The following is a 27,487-nucleotide window of genomic DNA, read 5'->3' as shown; positions in this document are numbered from 1 at the left end:
TTCTGGGTCTTGCTGTAACCTGTTATTCGTTTCGTCCCATTGTACACCTCATTTGCAATGTCCTGCCCTGCAGTGTGACGTACTTACGCTGGGGTAAATATTTTCCTTGGCTGCAAACTGAAGCCTTTGATCAGCACCACGGACAGCAGCTGAAGGGGCGAAACGCAAATCTTACAGCTCGCCCTTGACTCAAACCTGCTGTCTTGGACTATTAAACAACCGAAATAGCTTTAGCCAGCCTACAGTAACAAATCAACAGAAGGAAGTGGACACAGTATGTCAATAACCACCAGGGTGAACAGGCTGTGGCTGGGTGGTTACTGGCCCTTAGGATCCTTTACTCTGCGTAGGCACCTCACCTCACCGATATCACTGATGCTCAGGAGATGGGTACCAATGATCTTCTGAGTTTTAATCACCCTTTGCAGTGCCCTCCGGACCTGGGCTGTGCAAATCCCCATTGTTGTTGGATCCTGCCGATGATGGTGGTGTTGTCCGTAAACTTCACAACAGAGTTCTCTCCATGTCGGGGGTGAACAGTAGGGGAGTGAGCACACAGCCCTGGGGGGCTCCGGTATTGAGCACTTGAGTGGAGGAGGTGTGGCTGGCAATCCAGAATCAAAAATATATTCGGTTACAGTTACGTGTCCAGGATTACACTACTATAAAAAAAAGGGGGTCTTCAGAAAATTTTAAATGGGGGAAAATATATTTGGCGGACTTATAATAATAATAATAATAATAATAATAATACACACACATCATATTGCCAATACAACCCGTTATATTCCCATGTGGTTATAATGTTGAAACTAAGTGTACAATAGACAGATTTTAAATACATGTTTGCAGCTTCTTTAAGTTCAGTTCAATTTTATTTATATAGCGCCAAAATCACAACAACAGTTATCTCAGAGCGCTTTTCATAAAAGAGCAGGTCTAGACCGTACTCTGTGATGCTATTTACAGAAGCCCAAAAGTTCCCACCAAGAGCAGCACTAGGCGACAGAGGCAAGGAAAAACTTCCTTTTAAGAGGCAGAAACCTCGAGCAGAACCATGGCTCAGGGTGGGCGGCCATCTGCCTCGACCGGTTGGGGTGAAGGAGAGAGAGAGAGAGAGAGAGAGAGAGAGAGAGAGAGTCATGATCCTGTCTGTGTGTCTTGTTTGGGAGTCTGTTTTGGTATTCATTCCTGGTCCTTGTTTGCATTATTGAAGTTTGGTCTCCTCTGTACTCTGTGTTCTCGTTTAGGTTCTGGTTCTTTGTAACATGTGTGTGTTTCTGTCTTCTTGGTTATTCACTCTGCCCCATGTCTGCTTGTCTAGTGTTCTCTCTGTTTCCCCCTGCTGTCTCTCTGCCTCGTTAGCCCTGATCCAGGTCACCTGTGTTGCTCCCGCCCCGCTCGTTAGTCCGTGTGTGTGTGTGTGTGTGTGTGTGTGTGTGTGTGTGTGTGTGTGTGTATATGCCTGCTCTTGGCTTCAGTCTTGGTCACGTGTTTGTGTGTATGTGCGTCTAATGTTGAGTGTTCCTGCCTGTTCCTTCGTTTCCCCTGTTCTGGATTATTCCCTGTGTTTTTGGATCATTCCTTGTGTTCTGGATTACCTTTGTTTGGACTTTGCCTCAAGCTCCTTATAAGCCTGTTTCAGTTTAGTTTTGAGTTAATAAATCTCCTTTTGAACTGCATCCTCCTCTCGCATCTGTCTGCATTTGGGTCCTCACCCCAGTCTGCACTCAGCACCCCCGACCCGTGACATACACAATATCCACACAGAGGTACAGACAGTAAAGGTGATGTTGCTATAGGCTAGATGAATAATGGTACAGATATTTACAGTAGTGTTAATGATAATCGTAATGTTAATGATTATAATACAATAATAACAATAGGACTAGTAACAATAATTGGAACGGAGGGTGTCGAGCAGGAACACGGGGGCAGCAGGTGACCCGCAACCAATGATCCAGACTTCACAGCTCCAGAGCCAGAAACACCTGCAGGAAGTGATGAGAGAGGAGAGGGACGAGAAAGCACAAAACTACAGGAAAGGGGGGGAAGTTGAGTTAGTAACATGCATTAATGGGATGAGGTTGCATACAGAGGGAGAGGGGAGCTCAGTGCATCATGGGAAATCCCCCGGCAGTCTAGGCCTATAGCAGCATAACTAAGGGATGGTTCAGGACTCACCTGAGCCAGCCCTAACTATAAGCTTTATCAAAGAGGAAAGTCTTAAGCCTACTCTTAAATGTGGAGATGGTGTCTGCCTCCTGAACAAACTGGAACCTGGTTCCACGGGAGAGGAGCTTGATAGCTGAACGCTCTGGCTCCTAGTCTACTTTTGGAGTCTCTAGGAACCACAAGTAACCCTGCATTCTGGGAGCGCAGTGCTCTGGTGGGGTAGTAAGGTACTATGACAGAGGTCACTAATAGGCGGACCCAGCCGCCGTCCTCTCCGGACCGCCGACCTACAGCACATTTATTATTGAGACTTACTACCTCGTGACGGAGCGTTTCTATTTTAACCCGCGCAGCCTTTGTAGCATTTACTGTACTAGTTTAGAGGACCAGGAAACTCACAGACCAATCGCATGTGCTCCAATCGTCTCATGTGACGCTGCTCAGCCAATCAAATCTGTGCATACCGATGCTTGCGAGTCGAGTCCGCGAGATTCACCAGAGACGTTTTGGAAACACACGGAAAAGAGATTTCACATGACTTTTAATCAAGAATGTACAGATTTTTACATGTACATTCCTCCCACGGGCAGTTCAAAACCAGAATATCTCATAGATCTCCAATATTCTAGCTGGAGCTCACGTTTCTCACTGAACAACAGAAAGTAGGAAAGTGGTAGCTCTGTAAGAGGAAATGAAAGAGAAGAGGAGGCATTACAGCTGTTCATTTGTGTGTTTATTATAAAATTGGTTAAGACTACACTTCATCACTTCAAGCTACACTTTTTATTAAATTTTTTCTAAAAATTAGGCACTTTAATTTAGTTTACTTAAATTTAGAATTTATTATTTGAATAGTTATTTATTATCCTTCCAGTTTGATGTGAAAACTGACTGAAATATTATTTGATTTGACAGTCCGTTGTTGACTAAAAACATGTGTTGATACAACTATATGTATGATGTATGATAACGCAAGTTCGTCGTTTTGATGTTCCGGACCTTTGCTTCGGGAAATTTTCTCTAACTAGACCTCTTTGAAATCTAATTGAATACACCTGTACTATGAGCTCTTTAAGATAAGATGGTGCCTGACCATTATGAGCTTTGTAGGTGAGAAGAAGGATTTTAAATTCTATTCTGGATTTTACTGGAAGCCAATGCAGAGAAGCTAAGACAAGAGAAATATGATCTCTTTTCCTGGTTCCTGTAGGAACAGGTGCTGCAACATTCTGGATCAGCTGAAGAGTCTTAATGGACTTTTTCGAGCAGCCTGATAATAAGGAATTGCAGTAATCCAGCCTAGAAGTAACAAATGCATGGACTTGTATTTCTGCATCATTTTAAGACCGGATGTTCCTGATTTTGGTGTTAAAAGGTGGTCCTTGAAATTTGCGACATGTCCTGATCAAAGATAACTCCCAGGATTCCTCACAGTGGTGCTGGAGGCCAGGGCGATGCCATCAAGGGAAACTATATCTTTAGATAATGCGTCATGGAGGTGCTTCAGCCCAAGAAGAATAACTTTAAGTTTTATCTGAGTTTAACATTAGAAAATTACAGGTCATCCAGGTTTTAACATCCTGAAGGCACATTTGAAGTTTAGCTAACTGATGAGTTTCATCTGGCTTGATCGATAGATATAACTGAGTATCATCTGCATAACAATGAAAGCTTATGGAGTGTTTCCTGATAATATTAAGGAAAGCAAATATAAAGTGAAGAAGATTGGTCCGAGCACAGATCCTTGTGGAACTCCATGACTAACTTTTGCATGCATGGAGGACTCATCGTTAACATGTACAAACTGAAATTGATCTGATAAATAGGACTTAAACCAGCTTAGAGCGGTTCCTTTAATGCCTATGAAATGTTCCAGTCTCTGTTATAGGATCTGATGGTCAATGGTATCAAATGCAGCACTAAGATCTAATAAAACCAGTACAGAGACAAGTCCTTTGTCTGATGCAATGAGGAGGTCATTAGTAATTTTCACCAGTGCTGTCTATGATAAACTCTAAATCCTGACTGAAAATCCTCAAACTATTGCTATATAGAAAATCACAGCTCTTTGACGACTGCTTTCTCCAGGATCTTAGTAAGAAATGGAAGGTTAGATATAGGTTTTTAGTTAGCTAAAACATATGGATCAAGGTTGATGATGTGCTCTGATCATAAAATAATGATGTGATCACCATCACTGGAGGCCACTTGGGAACGACTGCTCAACAAGTCAACAAAAAGTTGGTCTCTGCATTCATCTGTAGCATGCCACTCTCGTGCGTCCATATCTCCATCCTCGTCTCTCACATCTGCCCTCTGGCAGGCTTTGTGTAATAAATTTATAAATGCTCGATGGAAAAATAAGTATAGAATGCACTGGAAACAGGCAGAGTTTCAGTTCCACTAAGAGTCATTTATTCTTTTGCAAGACATGACAATGAGTTTGCACCAAAATGCAGAACTTAATGGCTGTGGCCTGGTTTTATACCCTTCTCCCCTGTCTGCCATCTTTCTGCTCTACTTTCTGACCGTCTGTGTGTTCTTCCTGGGCCCCTCTCTTTCCCAGTTTCTCCTTACGATTCCCATCAAGACTGTCCATATTTACAGCCCAACTTTGTTACTCACCCACTTCAATCGTTTTGATCTTATGATTGACATTCTCTCTACCAGGTCCCTTAAATTATTCACTTGTTTTGTGAGTCGCTCATACAAGTGGTTACATCACTGCCTCTGCACCTGGCATCTTCCTTTGCTGACCTCAGCATGTTCTTTTTTTATCCCCAGACTCACTCGAGGCGGGGGTGAGAGGGAATTCCCCAGATCTTTCTTTTACTAGTGGGCTTCTGCCCAGCCACAGCAACCTCTGGCACACTTTTTATATTTCAATATAGTAAAAACATTGTATGAATGTAATGACTTACATATAGCATGCACATATTTGTTTGTCTAATAATAAACTATACTGATTACTTATAATATGCAAAATATGTTGAACACCAACTCATAGTACATTTATACTTACTGATTAACTTTTGGCCTATACATAATTACTGTTATATTGGAAACTAATTTATAACACAATTTGGCAGGACCAGCACTGTGATAATAAACCTTTACTACTTTATGTACTGCAGGTGGCTTAATCCATAAAAATCTATCATAATTTATTAGCTGATTATATTTTGCATTAATAATCTGACTCCGCCATGTAGCTAGCTAGCTAACTGTCAAAATAAATGTAGTGGAGTGAAAAGTATAATCTTAGCCTCTGAAATGCAGTGTAGTAGAAGTATAAAGTAACATAAAATGCAAATACTCAAGTAAACTACCTCAAACTTGTACTTAGTTTAATCCCACCACTGCATGTGTGTGATTAGTCAAGCTGAAGCTATTTCAACAATTTCAACTGCAGCCCCCGCTTTGAGTATTTTCATGCAGGGCTCAGGTCTGACTCCAGCCTATGTTATTGCCATTATTTCCTCTTTCTCTTTCTCTTACCCTACTACATGATTCTTTCTTCCCTCTCTAGTCATTTACCCCAATAAGGTGACTTTATGTGCACAGCTTAATTTACTTTTCGCACCTATTGTAATGCCGCAATAAAGTCAGTGAACAGAATTTAAAGACAGAGATTTACTAAACGAGCCGATTGCAGAGAGAAAGACACCGCTTCCCTGTTGATGCTACAGTTGTTTTTTTTTGTTGAGAAAGATGTAGGAAGTGAAGAGGGAGAACAAAGAAAAGAAAGAATTGTTGTTTATTGTACTTAACATTGCAGTGTGGCGAGAGGCTGCTGAAATTGAGCACTCTCATCTTAATTCACAGTGGAGTGATAAAAAAGGAAGTAAAGGATGAGGACAGAAACAATAAGATACAATGAAATAAAGGTAGGGAGATAGAAAAAACAGTGAGAGGGATTATTAGCAAGAAAAAACAAGATATAGTTAAGGAAGTGAAAAAAGATGCATGAGACTATGATGTAATTTAGTTAACTCTACAACTGTAGGGAATTTTCAGGAGATATACATAACTTGCATATTAAATTTTTCCTTATTTTTTAAATTTACATTTTATATAGATTTAATCATAGTCTGGCAAGACAGACATACATATAACATATAAAGCCCACTTTAATTCCAGAGCAGCCTATTACTCATCATTAACAGAGGAAAATAAGAACCCCAGGAGTTACAGCTCTATTGAGCCATGTATTCCTATGGCCCTCAGTAGTAACCACTTCATGAGCTTCTTGAATGACAGAATTTTCATTATTAGAGACAATATCCATCACCTTCTGCCCTTAACCTGAGAATATAGAGAAAATACATGCAAATTCCACATAGATTTATGAGAGGCTCGGGAGTGCACACAGGGCAGACAGGCACCAGGATCATGCCTGTGTCAACACCTGGGGTCTGAGCTGTGAAGCATGATTGCAAAGTAACGTCAGGTTTAACCCTGGATCTTCAGTCCTACGATGATGGTTCTCTTCTTACATTGCCATGTTTACTTACCTGCCTCTATTTAAACATAATAATACAGTAAGTGTAAAGTAATGTAGTGGCACTAATAATAATTGTAGCAGCAGGGGTCGAGCAGGAACATGGGGGCAGCAGGACGCCATTAGTCAGTACCTGTTTATTAGACATTATAGACCTGTCTTTACTAACAGGCTATGTACCACAGTCCTTTAAAGTAGCTGTAACTAAACCACTTCTTAAAAAGCCCACTTTTGATCCAGGGGTTTTAACAAACTGTAGACCTATGTTTAACCTTCACTTTCCCTCTTATATTCTTAATAGAGAGTCTTAGAGTCTTACATGCATGAATTCATGCTTTTTCCTGTAGGAATTCATGATGACTCATGTACAATAACTTTAACTGTACCCACGATGGATAGTTAAGGCCGGTTTGTTTCAAGAACAAACAACATGATCATGCTTAATAAATCATAATTCATGATCATACACTCATCTTAGTTAATGTTTTAATTAATGTGTTGTTCATCCATGAAAGACTGAACTCCTGCTTGTTCCTGATGATTCGAGATATAAAAGCATGAAGTAATGCATGAATTCACGATAATTCATGTACCCTTACTGTAAAGTGTTACCAATAGATATATGAAGTTTATTCTCAACATGATTGCACTGTATATAATAGATCTATAGTTAATTCTCAACAGCCCTATTGTTACTTCTTGTATTCATATTTGTTGTACTTCTTTGTTGCTTCTTTAAGATGTTTACAATTTATACTTAAATTCAGATTTGCTACACTGCAACAACTTTTTATACAGTGATATTGTATATAGATGTGGTTTATACATTGCAATCTTTTTTATTGCAGTTTCTGAAGATGTTTACATCCATCGCTGGAAAGATTCAGCTAAATTTCCACCCCCAAAAGACTGTTGTTTTTGTACTTGCAAATTTAATTTTTATTAAACCAGTTTCTACAAATTCATAGTGTGTCATCTGTTTCCAATAGGAGTATTTAAGTAAACAAACATGTCATAAAAAAAACTAATATAAACGTCTACAACAGTAATGTGAAACACAATTTTAACATGCACATATTTCATTTTTATCTGGTTTTACAACCACACTGGGACACATGTTCAGAAGTACACAACAAACATTCACCATCTTATTAAGAAGTGTCATCTTCTCCCCCTCACATGGTAGTAACAAACTAATTGATATTCTCTTATATAACATTGTGTACTTGTTGCGCATACTGCCAATCTCCCTTTCAATATTAATCCTCAGGTGTGTTATCGCTTGTGTTTTCCACATCCTAAGCATCGACTTGACATCTTCCTTTAGTGAACGCAGGAATTTTGACCTCTGCACACACTATCCTTGATATCAAAGCCTCAATCAGCTAGCACTATGTCACCACGTAACAGTTTGTTAAGAAGGCCACAGTTCACAGTTATGTGCCTGTCAGAGGCAAGGTCACGCCATCCCTTGGAAATAAATGATATGGCACCTTGTGGTGAAATCGCAATGAGGTTTCACGGTGTGTGTACCTGGATGGATTAAGCCGTGCATTCAAAACATCTATGGTGTCAGTAAAGGCAGTGGAAAGTTGTACGTGAAACATGACAGAGACGGGCAAGGTGCTGTACAGGAGGATCAAGCCTCAGACGTATGAATGTCAACAAACCATTTTAAAGGACTTTTTTGTAACTGGTAGGAAACCCTCAACACTGGTGAACAATGACAAAATGGTAAAGCATGGAATTCCTTTGTGGTACCTGACCTTATTTGTGTTACCCTTTAAGAAGTCCTCATCCATTTTTCTCTTGTTCAGCTCACACCTAAACTCCCTGTTCTCCCGCAACAAACGGTTGATCTCTGCACTGTTGTGCTGACAGAACTGACACTGTTCTTTGTCTCTTAGCTGTTGGTTCATCTTCTGCCTGGTTTCCACCTTCCTCATCCTCTGCTGCTTCCACATCTGACCATTCTACACATTCATCTTCTACAGCTCCCCACCTCTGCCTGGTCACCATCTCCTGCATCTGCTGCCACTTTTGCCTCTGCCTGGTCATCACCTTCCTTTTCTTGTGCTGCTCCCACCTTTATTTCTTCCTCATCTTCTGCAATGGTTTCTCATTGCATTTAGGATTCATGGTCGTCTCCTGCTACTGGAACGGTCACTTTTTGTTGTTATAATTGTCGAGAATACTGTTCCGACTCGGTAGCACGCACTTCAGGATGTCTGATAAGATGGAGTCAACAAACTAAGTTAAATAGAAGATTAAAGTGAGCGAATGAGGCTGCTCCCGAGAATGTACAGCAAGGGCCTGACTCGAACCGGCGACGGCGGGTATGGGAGGCGGACACGCTGACGAGGAAGCTACAGCCTGTAGCCACTGCTGTTGGTCGCCAGTGCATGTCTTAAGGTGTTGGGAGTGAGGGGGAGTGAGGTTTACTTAATGCACTGCCTCGCTGGCTTCCATCACACGGGCTTATACAATACAAGACCAAAGCAAGGCAAGTCTGAAATTTGGAAAACTTCTCAGTTCTTACCGACATAAACGAATGCAGTGATTTATGTCGGCTTTTCTGAACATTTAGCATAGCCCCAACATTTGTGTCCCTTTTTTACTCTGCATGTTACAATGTTTGCGGGCGCGGGCAGGAGTGGATACACATGTTGCGGGAATGGGCAGTAATGGTCATAAAATCAGCAGGAGTGGAATCAAGAAATCAGTCCTGGTCTCTAGCACACACCACACGTCTTACTGCAAACACACCGGAGTGGCCTGCCCCTTTATTTCTATCTCTCCCTCTCTCTCTACCTGGTCCATGCTTGAAAAATATCGGTGTCCACATCTTGTAACATAATAGATAACATGTGTATCTCTCTGAAAAATGTTAAAATGGGTTGCCAAATTTTACATTATCTGGGCAGCCGTTCATATACCTGGGCGGGTCGCCCAAGTAAAGTCTGTTTTTGGGAAACACTCCAGACAACAGACAGTGTTGAGTAATGTTAAATTTATTTAATTCTTTGACACTCATCTGAATAAAGATTTCTGACTTTTAATGATCTTAGGATGCTGTTAAACTTGATGTCTGTCTGTCTTACGGCTGATTTTCAAGACAGCTGGTGTCTCTTTGTCACATCAGACACATAGCTTCCTTGATTCTGCCTCCAGGCAGGAAAGCTAAAGAAAGACAATCCATTGTCTAATTTCTTAGCTCGTCAGTCATGTGAACGGACATTACAACCAACATCACAAGTTCTTCCCACGACTTTAAAATTGAAATGTCACTGTATACTTTATATATTAGCGGTGCTGATTCGCATCTGCCAGATCAACACCGGTATGGCGATGGTATCACAATATGGCAGCACTACCTATCAGCTACCGCGGCGCACTGTGGTTTGACATAACATTGCCAAGCTCTATAGAGCATTGACCAATCAATTGTGTGATGCTGTACTAGGGCTGGGTATTGTTTGAAATTTTACGATACTAGTACCAAAACCAGTACCCTTGAAGTGATACCAATACCAATAGAGTACTTCATTCGATACTGTGCGTAAAATGCTACCTATTGAAGCCATAGTAGTTGAATAGTAGCCTATGATTTATTATGTACAAGCAAAGTAATGCATTTTTTATTTGAAATAACTGTTGTATAAAAATATTATAAAATTGTATCAGATCGCTCCTCATCCTAATCAGCTCATCCACACGCATATAATCAGAACAAGCAGGACAGCTTGGGAGGCGCTTTGGTATTTGAATAAGAGAGGAGTGAAATAGTTTACTGACCACTGTGAGTTGTAGAAAAGATTACAGATTTGATCAGTTTGTGGAAAGTCAACTGAATTGAAAGATCTCCAAGAATACCTTTTCCTTTAGTTAATAAGTCGTAGACCTTCTCCAAAAAGACGACAGTGAGAAGTAGAAAATGAGTAAGGAGTCGGCTTAAAAAAGTCACTAAAGGCTCGTGCATACTACACAACTTTCAGCGTTGGCAGGTCACAACTTGCCATCTTGTGACGGGAGTCTGAAGTCGTGGCGTTCACACTAGGTGACTGATTGGTGTCAGGGGGTCACACACTACAGGAGCTGACAACGACTCTGTCACCTGACACTTGTCTCCAAACCACATTTTTTGAAGAAAACGCGTGTGAAATGTGAAACTTGAAATGAGGCAAACCTACACACAAAACAGCTGTTGTTTGTTATTATAAAGATAGCAGTTATAAAGAAAAAGAATCTGGGTGAAAGAATGGATTAGCACACTCAGGTAGCAGGGATTATCGGAGCTACAGAGAGAGCTGGAGGTGAGTAAAATGTTTTGCAGTGAAAAAGTAGCTGCCTGCCTCGGGGAGATGTTCTGATGCTTCGTTGAGTAGTTCACACATAACGACTGGCAACCGCAGACTCCTGTTCACAGCCTGACGGTCACCGAGCTCCCCGACCGGCAAATCAGGCTGAAAATTGCGTAGTGTGAACTAGGCTTAAACTACACAAAAGACTAACAAAGCGAGCAAAAGAAAAAGAAAGCCTGCACATCCAGTTGATTACAACTAGCTTATAAAACGGTCTGTGGGATCTTCTGCGGATTGTGCCAACATTTTCCAAGAAATTTGATAGGTTAGTAGGTGGTACTTTTATAGCGATGATCTCTTATCTGGAACGAAAGCTGCTCTGGAGCAGGTTAGCCGTCAACATAAAGTAAACATGGAAGAAAAAAAGGGAGCCGAAGGCCAGGTCTCACCGTTAAATACAAGGCGTGGACGTAGGAGATGCCCACGCTGTGGGTGCCTCTCAGTGCCATGCAGGCACGCAGAGGAGTAAACCCAATAGCGATGGTCTTAGAGGGCGAAGCCTATACAAAATAGAACATGCCCTGTACAGATATTCGTCTTCTGAAGAAATGTGCAATGCCCATATGATGCTGCTCACATTATGCACATGTCCGGCTGCGGGCTCGTGCATAATCACAGCTTCACTGACACGGATGGTGTGGATCTGTGCATGGGAGCAGGAGTAGAAGAGGGGGTAATTGCAGCGTCTGCGCCTATGTAGCGAGGGTGTGATTATGTATTTAAAATTGCTAACAAGGCCACTTGGGGAATTTTGCCCCAGGAAATATTATTAAGAAACGGGTCACACAGGTTCACCTGAAATAAGGTCAGGGCAGAGAGGGTGTTTCACATTTAAACAAATTTTATTGATTAACAAAATACTTATTGAAGACAAACAGACTTAAATCAATTTAACTAAATAAACTAATACTAACTATATATACAATTTAATTAAAAGGCATGCCATTACCGAATAAAATAGAAGTATGGGTCTAATAATTTAAAATACAATATACTATTTAAAATACACTGGCAAAAGAGAAATCAAAACACACCAAAAATTAATCAAAACATGCAAATCAAATAACTCCGAACAAAATGAAAACAGAAGATTGAAAATAACACACAAATCCAAAACAAAATGCCAACTGTATAAACTAAATATACTATAATTAGACCCAACAGCAAAGAAATACTAAAACCGGCAAGCCCGCTTAGAGCCAAGACAGAGCCAGAACTGGGCCAACCAGGCAGAGGGCAATCCCACAGGGAGAGAGAGAGAGATCCAAAGCCGAGACACGAGGCAGACGGACCAAGCCACCGTTCAAACCCCCGGCGGGCGGATCACTGGAGGAAGGGAAAGATTTAGCACCATTAATGTTTAGCATGATATATATTCAATTAAATGGGCTACAATACGAGAGAAATGCATACATACCCCCAGGGTTCCACTGCGCACACACACATAACCAGCCCACAGGCAAGAGAGAGACAGCTAGCACGGCACACAGCACACTTACCACATGGACCGAGAGCAATGTCGCATGCACATACACAAAGCCGACCAGGCGACTCCACAGATTTAGGGCTGCTACCACCAGCTAAACTGTTCAGCTACAGGCCATGTCAGCGCTCGCAAACAGCACTCAGCAACGCCGGACCGCCGTTGCCAACTGTCGAGAAGCCCAACCAAAAGTCAGACAGACAGACACAGGTGCATCATCACCTGTACTTATAGACCACGGCAGCGGCATCCAGTTGTCAGGACGCCAGTGCAGAAAAACCCTCAACCTGCCACACCTTCTTTGTTTTGGACTTGGCTTACCCACCCTACATGGAGAATACTCTGACTTTCCTGCAGCGACTTATTGGAAGGAGGTATTCCTCTTACAATTAAACTAGTTTTGTGCCAAGCGCACAAAGAGAAGCACAACTTTTAATTTGTCAAAATGATGCAAAAAAAAAAAAAATCAACCAGTAAAATTGTCAGAGCAACTAATTCAGAACTCTGGGATTACAGGGTCTGCTTCTCAGAAATGGTCTCGAGGCCCACGCCTTTTTTTAATGGCACACCGTGTTCCACCCAATTGAAAATATTGGTGTTTTTCTGATCTGCCGTGATATTGTGGGCATTGTAATTGCCCCAAAGTAAAAAGGGAAAGTCTATAGTTAGGTATCTAGGTATAATAAGCTTACTTGTTTGTGAATTCCTTGAAAAAGTCAAGATACTTTTGGAAATGTCTTAACACCAAAATATCTGTTCTTGTATCCGTCACCATCTCAGATTCATCAAGAATGTTGTGTGTGGGAAAACTCCGAGCACTGCTGCATCTGGTGCATGTCACTGAAAAGGTTTTGCTACATTAATAAAATATCTGCAGGTATCGCAAAAAATATTGGCGTTTGGCTTCAAAGTGCATACACCATAGTGAACGCACGGGGCCATTCATGGCAATTAAGTCTGGGATAGTGACATTTAATTGTTAGACATCAATTAAAATATGCATGTAAAGATGGATTCATTGTTGATTACTTGCATGCAGAGAATATTCCTATATTTTTCCTTATCAAATATGTTCTAAATGTAAACACAATGTGACTTCTGTGCGCAAAGCTTTTAGTCCCAATGTTTTATAATTTTATAATTTGCACTTGCATGCAGACAAGGTTGATCCTCATTGGAGTATAATCAAACCTTTGGACTTTCAGTCCCTGAACATGAACAGTTGTAATGGGAATTCCATGAGAACCATCTCCAAACACTGCCATGTAGCTAATCTCACTCATTGGGGGCCTCCGGTCTCTTGGGTATGGGGTCAGTGCAAGGTAAACGTGTGTGATGCTTTATGATGTGTCCAGGGGGTCATGACTTTAAGTGGTTCACAACATGTACCTGGGCATGATTGTCTTACAATAGATCCAGATCCCTAGGGGACACTCAAAGACATCATGTTCCCTCGATGACATAGTGGTCGGGCCCTGAGATTAGGTTAAAAGCTGCATGTGCTGAGACACTGCAGCTCACTCGGATGATACATTGATGTGTGTGTGTGTCTCAGTGAGTTCCTTCTGCAGAAGACTTGAATAAAATTCACAGAAAGACAAGTGTTTGCCTGAGCTGTTTATTTGAACACCCTTATTCCCATCACACAGTTTTGTTAAGTTATTCTTAGAAACATTTAAAAATATTAAAGAAATGAGTAATCAAATGAAAGTTTTTTTTAAACAGTGTTCACATTGTAATACATTAAGTGTAAAAATGAAAAGTTTCATAAAGTGAGAAAAGAAAAGATTAAAGAGCTGTTCAATCAACTGTAATACTTCTGTATTGATACAATTACCATTTTTATTGTGTTTTTTGATGTTTTATGAAATGTGTCAATACTGCCTTGATACTGCCATAAATGGTTTGGAAATATATAAATTGAAAATAATGTTTAGTTTAAATGTGATAAAAAAACATGATTTCACATGCGTTGAGTACAAATTTGCAAAGGACTTGTCACTGGGGCAGTACCCTCAAAAGGCCAAATTTGTACCATTTGTAAGTGTAACCCAGGTTAAAATTCCATGGTCCCATTTTTTTTCCTCAGTCACCTGAACACACCACCAGATACACCCTTGAGTCACATGGTAGTTTCAACGCTTTAAACCTATCATAGCGCTCGAGCGCGTTTTACAAGCTGAGGTGTGTTTCCCCAATCAGTAGTGTGAGGGGGAAGCCACCAGAGCAGCTGCACTCGTGCCCACTACCGTGGTCTTTGGAAGCCGACTGGTGCCGCGGTGTGTCGAATATCTGCGGGGATTGGCCAGGTGAGGCCAGTTGCGGGTCAGTTGATGGCGAGCTACTACTACCTGGAACAGAACCTTCCCCAACAACCTCACCCCCCCGGTGGGTTTGGTAGGAGGCTGTTGCAGCTTTGCTCACCCCCTCCACTCTCATTCAGACACACCATCAGTCAGTAAGCCTTGGCTTATGGACTATTTGCGTTCCACGGATCATTCTCGTCATTTGGACGTAGCGTTCATCTTTCATGAACAAAAGAAAATGTCCTGTAGTGTGTTGTGAATGTCCTTAAATCTGAGTACTCCTCAATTTGTAGCTGAGTCAATTGAATTGAATTTCCTCAAGTGTGCTTTATCAAAACCAATGTTTCTGCAGATTGTAAATATTTTGGGTATTGTTGTTTTTGTTTCCACATAATATGGTACCAACACCAAATATAATTATCGGCCTCAATCTCGTTATTTGCCTTTTCAACACCTCCTTGAGTCAAAACCTTATCTTTAACCCCACGTATATGCTACATAAGGGTCCATTTAGGCCCCAGAACATTTAGGTCTATATTTGTCCCCAACAGTACATATTTGCTCATAAAGGTACAAACTGTAAAAAGGTACCAATATGTACCCATGTTAAGGGTACATTTTAGGGTACTGCCCTAGTCACAAGCTGTTGGACCCCTAAAGGTACAAATTTAACACATTTCAGGGTAGAATTGTTCACTAACGGGTGACTCCTGAAGGCAAAATTATGCTTAACATTTACACTCAATACAGATAAACACTGATCACTTCACATACTTACACATAATCCATTCAAACACATTTTTTAAACTACGTGGGATGTCCTTTTCTTGGTTTGATAGTTTAACGTTTCTTCCAAGTTTTAGAAATGGATTTTAGAAAACAAGACTTTAATTAGCTCAAGTTATTTACATTTGAAATAAATCATCAATGCAAGTTGAGCAAAACACAAAATCTTCATTGGATATCAAATAAGGCAAGATGGGTTCTTTGGAAGATGTGTTTTGTTAAAGTGCAACAACTTTCTTTGGAGGAAAAACAAAACACTGTTGGCATATACTGTAAACATTGACATTAAATGTTTGCAACCAAGTCTGTTGTAAATTTAGGTGTCATTACAGCAAGTCAAATATGATTTATACATTTCTGAGCAAACGGGAAATTTAATTGCAGCAACCATTACTGCCCGCTCCCGCAACATGTGTATCCACTCCTGCCTGCACCCGCAAACATTGTGACATGCAGAGTAAAAAAAGGACACAAATGTTTGGGCTATACTAAACGCCTTGTTACGGAAACCAGCGAGGCTGGGCAGTGAGTAAACCTCACTGCCGACGCCTTAGGAGACGTACTGGCGACTAACATCAGCGGCCACAGGGTTTAGCTCCCTCGTCAGGCCCGTGAAGTACGTTCACATGAGCAGTCGCATGTGCTCTTTTTTAAATCTTCTTTTCAACTTCATTTGTTGATTCCATCTTATCAGCGCTACTGTGGGACCCACAGTGTTTTTTAACCGCCCGCAGCACAGTTAAAACCACCCGCTCCCGTGCGATTTGTGTTGGGCCCCACGGGATCCCAATGCAGCTCTATTTGTCAAACGGAGGATTTCAGGCATCTTGAAACAATCTGCTCTGGATTTGTGGTAGATTAGTTGCAGGGATAGCTTGTGGATGTCATTAAATTGGTGTAGGAGATCTGTGTCCTCAAGACTGCAGAATTTGTCGTAGAAATAGTAATGCGACTTCTGCACTCTACACGTTGAACAAGATTCATGAACAAGACAACTTAGGTGTGGACCCCAATGCAGACAAAGACAATTTTCAGTTCAAAGGGTTTATTAAGAACAAAGACAACTGGCTTATGTGACACAAGTCAAGTGTCCAAACTAAAGGGAAAATTCAAAAACACAAGGTAATCCAAATATACGACGATAGCCAGCACACTAAGCAAGAACACTCAACACTGACAAGGACGTCACAAAAACTAAACAGAACAAGCAAACATTTAAAGACTGGGTAACGAGCAGTGCGGAACCAAGACCAGGTGGAGGACATTAGAGGTAATTAGACGCAGATACACAGATAGACACTTTTGCCTTAATGAATATGCAATTTGGGGAGTTTCAATATTATTGTGCAAAGTAGTGGGAGGGTAACATGCAAATACATTTATTTACTACACGCAACGTAATCTAACAAGCCTAAATGCAATTTCATGTGAGTGCAGCAGCATCTGTATTTAATGTTTGAAAGGAAGGTACAAACTGCCAGGTGTTGCGCAGAGATGGCTGGTATCGTTGCCGGAAGGAGACACAGCCGTAATGAAAGTAAAGAAATCTTCTGATATTATTACTGTATCCAATATATATAAATAAAATTATTTTATTTATTCGATGAACTATATGAGCTGAATTGTTGTTTTTGTATTTACCTTTCGCTTTGGCAATACTGTTGTATTAACATTCATGCCAATAAAGCAAATTTCGTTCCATTCCAGCATACTGGATCTGTTTCTGCTGGGGTTGGCCAAAGCAGTTTTTTAGGCGTGCTGTCCCAGGCAGGATGGGCAGGTACATACGATTTCCACATACTCAGGACGCACTGAATGAACCAAGGTTTTTACGCAGTGGCTGCTTTCCCTCCCGACTCTCCATGGCGGAAACCATTAAAACACCCATAACCCTCATTTAAATACTTCCACCTCCATTGTGTTTTCTCCTGTTGTCATCTACGCAATAATTCTTAGTTGATCACCCACAACAGGTACTAAAATTGCACGTGCAATATTTTAGAATGCACACGTAATGTAGTACTCTTTATTTGGGATGTTAGTAAATCGGGCCCGCTAGTATGATCAGGCCATTATAGTCCGTGCTTGTGAGTCCACCAGACGCGGCCACAGCGTGGCACAGAAGCAGCTCTCTGCTCTGCAGAGAATATATTTTTGATGGAAGCAGCGTCAAGAAGCCCAGAGCAGATCGAACCAGGCAGGAAATCAGACACAGAACGGCATAGAGAATTTAGAGGTTAAGAGAGAGTTGATTTGGCAGGGGATCCATCATCGTTTATTTAAACCTAATTCTAGCATTTTGGTCCATACTAAACTGCTAAATGCCACAAGAGTAGTGGCTCTGGGTTTTTAGACACCCCCCTCGCCACAGCTGTATCTCAGCTGAAATTAGGTGATTCCCAGACATGCTCAGTTATTAGACAATTAACCCCTGCTGAGACCCTGACAATGACAGGCAAGATGCCACTATGGCCTGATAACAGTTACATAATCCACGGAGGTTAAGGGAACGTATGTGTGAATCTGTGTTTAAAACAGAGAGAAAGAGAAACTGTAAGTGAGAGAAAGCAAGCACTGCATTTAAGGCATGTGTAGAGGTTAGTGTGTTTTCTGGTTTCTGTGTGTGTGTGCGTTAACAAGGGTCACTCAGTGTAACATGGACTCACCGTGTGTGTGTGTGTGTGTGTGTGTGTGTGTGTGTGTGTGTGCGCACGCACTTCTTCTATCTTTTACAATTAACCTCTGCTGAGACCCTGAAAATAATGCTGGGTGACCAGATGGCAAAGGCAAAAAAGAGAGATGCTTGCAGGGCATTTTTGTGTGCGTGTTAGTGTGTATACCAATACTATCATAAAATACAAGGCACTGAAAAAAACAACAACAATTGAATGGTATGTTATTTATTCAAAGTGCAGAACATCAAAAACAAGTGACATCTTTAATGTATGTTCAGACTTATAGTGAATGTAAGATTCTGCATTATTGCATACAAAGTTAAACCTAAAACAAAAGTAGACCGAAAAAATCACTGCCTATATGCAGGTAGTTGTTATTGTGAATAAGACAGAATTTCATTTATTCAAAGGGAAATAGTTGTGAAGCAGTAGCAGTACAAAGTAGGAAGGACACAAATATAAAATATTTAATATATGTAAATCTACACTATATGCCAAAAATTATAAATAGGTTAATGGTGGGATCATAAAATATGAACTGGTTAAAAGGGGCTATATGTAGTTTAAGGATTTTTTTAAATGCCTGTTTCTGAATGAGTTGTAACCTCACATAAAAATAAACCACAGCCAGTATTCTGCCTTATATGGGTGTTTCTGCAACTACGGGCCTTTTTAACTCCCAGGAGTGGCATTTCGGATTAATGTTAAAATTTCTTGTAGGATGCTTGATAAATATATTTACATTGTTGTTGCATGTCTTGACATAAAACATAATTACATTATTAATTTATGAAGCATTTTATGGGTACAGATGGCACTTTTCTACATACACTGCTCAAAAAAAATAAGGGGAACACTTAAACAACACAATGTAACTCCAAGTCAATCACACTCCTGTGAAATCAAACTGTCCACTTAGGAAGCAACACTGATTGACAATCAATTTCACATGCTGTTGTACAAATGGAATAGACAACAGGTGGAAATTATAGGCTATTAGCAAGACATCCCCAATAAAGGAGTGGTTCTGCAGGTGGTGACCACAGACCCCTTCTCAGTTCCTATGCTTCCTGGCTGATGTTTTGGTCACTTTTGAATGCTGGCGGTGCTTTCACTCTAGTGGTAGCATGAGACGGAGTCTACAACCCACACAAGTGGCTCAGGAAGTGCAGCTCATCCAGGATGGCACATCAATGCGAGCTGTGGCGAGAAGGTTTGCTGTGTCTGTCAGCGTAGTGTCCAGAGCATGGAGGCGCTACCAGGAGACAGGCCAGTACATCAGGAGACGTGGAGGAGGCCGTAGGAGGGCAACAACCCAGCAGCAGGACCGCTACCTCCGCCTTTGTGCAAGGAGGAGCAGGAGGAGCACTGCCAGAGCCCTGCAAAATGACCTCCAGCAGGCCACAAATGCGCATGTGTCTGCTCAAACGGTCAGAAACAGACTCCATGAGGGTGGTATGAGGGCCCGACGTCCACAGGTGGGGGTTGTGCTTACAGCCCAACACCGTGCAGGACGTTTGGCATTTTCCAGAGAACACCAAGATTGACAAATTCACCACTGGCGCCCTGTGCTCTTCACAGATGAAAGCAGGTTCACACTGAGCACATGTGACAGACGTGACAGAGTCTGGAGACGCCGTGGAGAACGTTCTGCTGCCTGCAACATCCTCCAGCATGACCGGTTTGGCGGTGGGTCAGTAATGGTGTGGGGTGGCATTTCTTTGGGGGGCCGCACAGCCCTCCATGTGCTCGCCAGAGGTAGCATGACTGCCATTAGGTACCGAGATGAGATCCTCAGACCCCTTGTGAGACCATATGCTGGTGCGGTTGGCCCTGGTTTCCTCCTAATGCAAGACAATGCTAGACCTCATGTGGCTGGAGTGTGTCAGCAGTTCCTGCAAGAGGAAGGCATTGATGCTATGGACCGGCCCGCCCGTTCCCCAGACCTGAATCCAATTGAGCACATCTGGGACATCATGTCTCGCTCCATCCACCAACGCCACGTTGCACCACAGACTGTCCAGGATGCTTTAGTCCAGGTCTGGGAGGAAGTCCCTCAGGAGACCATCCGCCACCTCATCAGGAGCCCAGGCGTTGTAGGGAGGTCATCCAGGCACGTGGAGGCCACACACACTACTGAGCCTCATTTTGACTTGTTTTAAGACATTACATCAAAGTTGGATCGGCCTGTAGTGTGGTTTTCCACTTTGATTTTGAGTGTGACTCCAAATCCAGACCTCCATGGGTTGATAAAATTATCAAATTTATCAAGTATTTAATGAGATTATTTCATTCATTCAGATCTAGGATGTGTTATTTTATTGTTCCCTTTTTTTTTTGAGCAGTGTATATTGAGATATACAAAATGAGCTTATTCAATTAAAATGACATTTCAAATTAAATAGTTTTTATATAAATATTCCTTTAGAAACAAAATTTGTTTACTGATCATTTATTTCTTCTTCTTCTTTCCATCTAAAATCACATGTCCCATACTTCTGTCCTTAATGCAACACTGAACAAATGCAATAGTAAAAGTTTTTTGCAAAGCAAAAAAAAATCTCATTTCTATGGAAACAGAAGTTAGTAAGTGAGCACGTGGATGATAGGTTGGGCCCTCCACACTGGGTGACCCTCAAGATCAAGAAAAACAAGGTAAAGATCCTCGTAAGTATTTTTTTTGTGTCCTTACCATACAGCTTACTAATTGTGTATTTTGAACTACATTTAAAAATTTATATTATAAATCAATATTACTGTTAAATTCATGCATATTAGATGCTATGAGCCAAAGCTAATGTAGCAGACCTTTGCTAGCTGCCATTTATTTGCAATATTAGCAAAAATCACATTACTGCAACAGTGTCGCGGTAAAGACCTTGTGTTACGGTAGAGAAAAATTCAAGGCGAGTTATTACATCTATCGTAAACTAAACATTAGCAAGTCATTTTTGCAACCCTAGATGAGACCAAATTCATTTAATGAAATGAGCAACGACCCAGAGAGAGATGAAGTGAATCTCCAGAAGGAAAAAGTTACAAAAAAAGGAAAGGAGAATGGGCAGATAAAGAATGTATCACAAAAGAAAAGAGACAAATCTGAACAGAAGACAGTGGAGGATAAATAAAAGAAACCAGAGGGCTCAACACAAAATACTGAAGTCCTCAAATCAGTTTTTTGCTATGAACACACCACCACTGTCCCCAGAGGCCTTGTGTGAATGAAGTTAGTAATGACTTTGTTGTTCCTCAATGACCTGCTGGTGTCTCAATTATTGATGTCAGCTGCTCACGTCTTGATTGGTCTCCTCCACATGCGGAGGCTACAACAGTGGTTCATCCGCCTGCATGTAGGTGAGTTAGGGCGTACTCACACTAGGCTCGATTGCCTCATTGCTCGATTTACCTCATAAGTCTTTTGAAAAAAAAAAGTGCTCTCACTCACATGGCACATTGGAGTTTATGTTTGGGTTCTGTGCTTGGGCACGATAACGATCAAACTAGATACGTACCTTGCTGGAGTCTAACTTAACCAGCAGCCATACGAACGGCCTGTATGAGAGCGCGACATTCTGCAGGGCTTTGTTAAACGTTTGACCCCGCCCATGTTAAGCAAGGTACTTCCAAGAAGCCCCATGGAGGCCATAGACCAGAGGCATTCAATTAGAATTCAAAGCGGTCCAGTTAGAGAAAATTTCCTGAAGCAAAGGTCCGTAACATCAAAACGACTAACTTGCGTTATCATTCAGTACCATAACATATAGTTGTATCAACATGTGTTTTTAGTCAATAGCAGACTGTCAGTTTTCACATCAAACTGGAGGGATAATAAATAACTACTCTAATAATAAATTCTAAATGTAAGTAAACTAAAATAAAGTGCCTAATTTTAAAAAAATGAAATAAAAAGTGTAGCTTGAAGTGATGAAGTGCAGTCTTAACCAATTTTATAATAAACACTCAACACATCATAACAACTGAACAGCTGTAATGCCTCCTCTTCTCTTTCATTCCCTCTTACATGTAAGTACATGTAAGAATCTGTACAGTCTTGATTAAAAGCCATGTGAAATCTCTTTTCCCTTTCGTCTCCTCAATTCGTGTGTGTTTCCAAAACGTCTCTGGTGAATCTCGCGGACTCGACTCGCAAGCATCGGAATGCACAGATTTGATTGGCTGAGCAGCGTCACATGAGACGATTGTGAGTTTCTTGGGCTGCTAAACCAGTACAGTAAATGCTAGAAACGCTCCGTCAGGAGGTAGTTTCAATAATAAATCGGCTGTAGGTCGGCTGTCCGGAGAGGACAGCGGTCCGCCTATTAGCGACCTCGTAGGGCCATAGACTGTATTTTATTTTATTTTTTTTAAATGGTAGAGCCAGTTGACAACAGAAATTTTAAAGTCTTTGCCTCTTTTGTGGAGCACGATTGAAGCCAACCTGGTTTTTGTCTGTGTTAAGTGTAGTATCATGTTATGTTGGACAAAATATTTCATGAACTGGAATGAATTGTAATCAAAAATACACCCTTATTTCAAAAGGCTGCAAATGAAACTGTTAAGGAGAGAATAGGAATTAAATTAAACAAGGTTTTTTTAATTCACTTTATTGAAAATTTACCATTAAGCCTATTCAAACTTGTTTTGGGGGTGTTTTTCGCGTCGGCCCGTCAGCCCCTCCTCGTTGCAGCTAGTCTTCCGGTGGGTGACAGCTAATACGCACTGTAGCTACTGTGTACAGTGGCAGAAACTGTAATAAATACAATGAGAAGGATACAAAGTTGTGAACATTTGTCATAAATCAGGAGACTTGAGATCCCAGGAGAAAACCAGGGGATGGCAATGAAAACCATGAGTTTCCCCTAAAAATCGGGACAGTTACCAAGTAGAAGTTAACCGGAGCTGACCCTTGGGCTCTTTTACTTACATAGGACAGCGTGCTACGTGTAATAATTATAATCGCTACCCAGAGAGGTTGAAAGGAAGTATGACTTTCCAAAACTTAAAACAAATCCAGAAAAATTTAACGTTAGGCTGTGGATTGTTCCTAATGTAATGTTAGTGAGCTAATGCTACCTAACGACTTACTACTGAATGTAACGTTATATAGGCTAACCCTTCTGCTTTTTGGAATTTCCCACTGTGGGACAAATAAAGGTTTCATTCATTCATTCATTTGCTTTGTAATGATTGTAATAGTGAATAGAGACCTACCCAGCTGGACAGGAACAGTGTTGATCCAAAATATCGTTGGTCTTTATCTTAATCGTCAGGTGATGTGGTAGTTCACTTTTACTCTATGATCAGTAGGCTTTAGCTTCTGTCTTTTTGTTTCACATAAGTTTGAAAGCCTGAATACAACCCCTCTTTCTGAGTTCGGTTTTTAATTTTTCCAAAAATTAGAAAATATGTCTGAGAAAAAAGTACACAGAAATGCTAATAAACAGTAGAACCAACAACTTTCACTAACTGTTGACATTCGCCCATCTAGGATCATGAAGTTGGGGTAGTACGGTTCTCCCGACTCTCCAAGTCGGAAATCTGACATAAGGGGACATTCCCTTTGAAATTTCTGACTTTGAACTCCGAAATTCCGACTTCCCATGTCAAATGGAATGCACCATTAGCAACAGTAAGTAAGTCGGTCGGGGGCATAGCGACGGGTCAATTCTGCATCTTTACACTGAAGAGGCTCTTTCCACAACATGGAGGAGAAACTAGTCACCTACAGCTTTAAGTCTCTTGTTTTTATTTTATTTATTTTACTCTGATCTGTGCAGCAGTTTATTAGTGGAGATGCACTTTCAAACAGCATTGCTCAAATCCAACAGTGCTTTTAATTAAGAGAGGTTTCACACTCTTGTAAATAGACATAGATTACCTCAAATCATCTTATTAACATTATCCTTTCCTGAGAACAGACAGCCATTATGAAAATAGCTTTCAGTGACTTTAAGCCAGGGCGGTGTGAGGGCTTGAATAACGCCCTCACACATGAACTTGTCATAAAGAACAAAATTACAAAATTTACAAGACAGGTGTTAGATTCAGGGCCATGTGTCGTGAATGTAGTTCAGCGTTGGGTGGGGGGAAACCCCAAGAGCAAGTACTCAGTTCAAGAGGCAAACACCAAAATTTGCTCCATTGTGATCTCAAACACACCATCCTCAACATCTAGAAGGAAGTCTCTCCAGTGCCCTTCCACTCTCTTTTCTAGTTACCAGTCGGGACAGTGTCGCTTGGAACGGGGAGATTAAGTCTGTGGCCTTGAGAGGCCTCTCAGATGAAGAAAAAACCTTGAAGATGGTGGGGTGAATTTTCATCAGGTCCAGGACACAGTCCTTCAGAAGTGTGTTCAGTCCTTCAGAAAGCCCAAACATTTTCCTCAAAAAATAAGTCAAATCTGGTCCAACTGCTGGAGCATGTTATAAGGCTTCTTTTGTCTTTCCTTCCATGTAGAAACTTGGTGCAGCCTGAACCAACTGGTCCCGTCCCTCCATAGTGGTTACATGCCTCAGGGACCCCAACAAGGACAGGCTCTCTGCAGCTTCCTCAATGGCAGCTCTAGCCTCTGTAATATCTCTCACTGATCTTTTTGAGTTTCCACTGCAAATCTGGATCTGCTACCTCTTGGAGAGTGGGTGGTGATGTGGGAGTAGAGCAGAGGTTTTCTCCTCCATGCACCAGCGCCACAGCCATCATAACTCGTAGCATCTTTGAATTTGAATTTATTAAAGGATAGCCTCTTGAGATGCATCATCTCATCTAAGAGGGTCCTATAAACACAAATACAGAATACAAAAGACAAAATCATAAGCAAAAACATTACGTAACATACATTACAGATACACATACAAAACTCGTTAATACACAAAGTCGCTCACCAATGCACACCAACCCCAATCTGAAGAGACCTTTGTTTAATGCTCTTTGCATATGTTGTCTACTTCACTGCTCCAGGCCTGGTCCCTTTCCTGGTCAGTTTGCAGACTTTGTATGTATTGCTCATCTTGTCCTGCGTAAAGTGCACGCCACTCATGTAAGTCATCAGCAATATCATCTACTTCCACTATCTCTGTGTCATAAGATTCACGTACGACACCGGTATTGACATGAGTGCCTATATCATCTTGGTCAGGCTTTGGCCAGAGTCCAGGACTTCTGTTGCATCATGACAACCATTAAGTTCTCTGCTGGCTTTCAGCACAGATGGTGATAGTGGTGAACTTTTGGTGATGTTTTTAAGAGTGGCTGAGTCCAGAAAATCAAAAATGATTAAATCCAAATGAGCTAACGAAACAGACATCCAAAACAGGTAATCCAAAACTCCATGAGACAGAGCAACTCCAAGCCACGACAGACAGGGCTTAACACGAACAATGACCGGACAAGGGCTGAACAGAAACACCACACATACAGTATATACCAGGGATAATGACAAGGGCAGGAGCAACACAGGTGAAAGACATGAGGCTTACGAGACACAGAGAGACAGCAGGGAAACAGAGAGACACCAATAAAGCCATAAGGAAACTAATAACCAGGAAGAAACAGAATATAAATAACTGATCCAGAACATAAGCAGACAGATCACAAATATACCAATAACTTCAACTAACAGGGAAAACAGACTGAACTAAGATTAAACAGAACACAGCACAAACATGGACAAAGTACACAGACCAGTGGCCTGTACTACGAAGCGAGGTAACTGGCTTATCCAGGTAACTTCAGGAGTAACTTTGTGACGTCGGGTGTAACTTCCCGATTAACCCTACTACAAAAGGTGGATAGGTGTTAACCAAGGTCTGTTGCCATGGCAATTTATGCTGCATATGTCATAAAAATCAAATCTTCTGAATCCGCCCAATCCACGGCAAAGTCGCTAAGGTGCATGATAATATAGTGATTGTGGGCTAAACTCATGAGTAATTCCTCACTGCTAAATCCGACTGCAAAGTTTAATATATATTTCCAATGCATGCTACTACACAGCAGAGTGTGTGTGTGTGTGTGTGTGTGATGTTGCAGTTTCCCTCATAAATGTGTGAAAAAACTCTGCCTGCATGGACGAATACACCCCTTTTATTTGAACGCACATCAACTTCAATTGATTTAAAACCTTAACACAGACAGCTAACCAACATCTTATCCACCTTTGTAGTACCATTTAACTCTAGTGTAGATGGGGTCAGAGTTTGTCAACACTGAGTTTGCCTGATAACCCCGAGTTCTGAGTAGGTTGAACTCCCTTCATAGTACAGGCCACACGAATGACACTAAACAGAGCCAAACAGAAAGACACATGAAACAATGAAGTAGGTTAAGTATGCCTATGTAGATTTATCCTTATGGATTTAGGCCTATCATGTTTTTTGGAGTCTGTTTACACTGATATAAGCAAATGTTAATTTTGCGATGAATTGAAAATATGGCAAATTGAAAGTCAGGCCCCTATAGTGTCTGCTTACGAAAATTCGTGACCATATACACACACATACAACAAATAGTCCAGCTGCACACAGCCTTGCAGAGGGCATACGTCCAACTAATGACAGGTAGTTTGATTACCTGGAGAAATGCAGACTTATAGGCTACTGGAGCCTAAGCCTGGTTCACACTAAACGATTTTTAGCCCAGGTTGCCGATCGGCGAGCTCGGAGACCGTCAGGCTGGGATCGGGAGTAATTCAGCGGTTGATCTGCGGTCACCAGTCGTTATGTGTGAATTACTCAACAACGCATCAAAACGGCTCCCTACACATTTCTGACACATCACCGACCTCACAACGACTTCAAGACTCCCATCACAAGACGGCAAGTTGTGCAGTGTAAAAGGCCATCGGCCAACACTGATCATGTAGTCTGCACGAGCCTTAACTAACGCTGATCCTTCATCACTGATACTGCCTCATAACACAAAACATAGGCCTACCGTTTTTTCTCCTTGAAGCACAAACATGTTTTCACTTTCCTACCATTCATGAAACTGCCTTCCTTCTGCATCAATTTTTTTGTCTTGGACATTTAGGGATTGTTTGTATACATTTCTCATCTTCACTTGTCGGAAAACTACCGTAGTGGATGTGGAAACTTCGCAGTCTAGTGGCGGGATGCCGTCACTTCTCGAGTCACAAAAAACATTGTGGGAGATGTAGTTTATGGCAGCATAGACTTTATTTTAGGACAATCATGAATCTTTAA

This window comes from Micropterus salmoides, unplaced genomic scaffold (genome assembly GCF_014851395.1).
Source record: "Micropterus salmoides isolate LMB-PRFRI ecotype aquatic unplaced genomic scaffold, ASM1485139v1 Ms_hic_scaffold_5, whole genome shotgun sequence".
In the NCBI taxonomy this organism is placed as follows: domain Eukaryota; kingdom Metazoa; phylum Chordata; class Actinopteri; order Centrarchiformes; family Centrarchidae; genus Micropterus; species Micropterus salmoides.
This window is presented reverse-complemented; position numbering follows the sequence as displayed.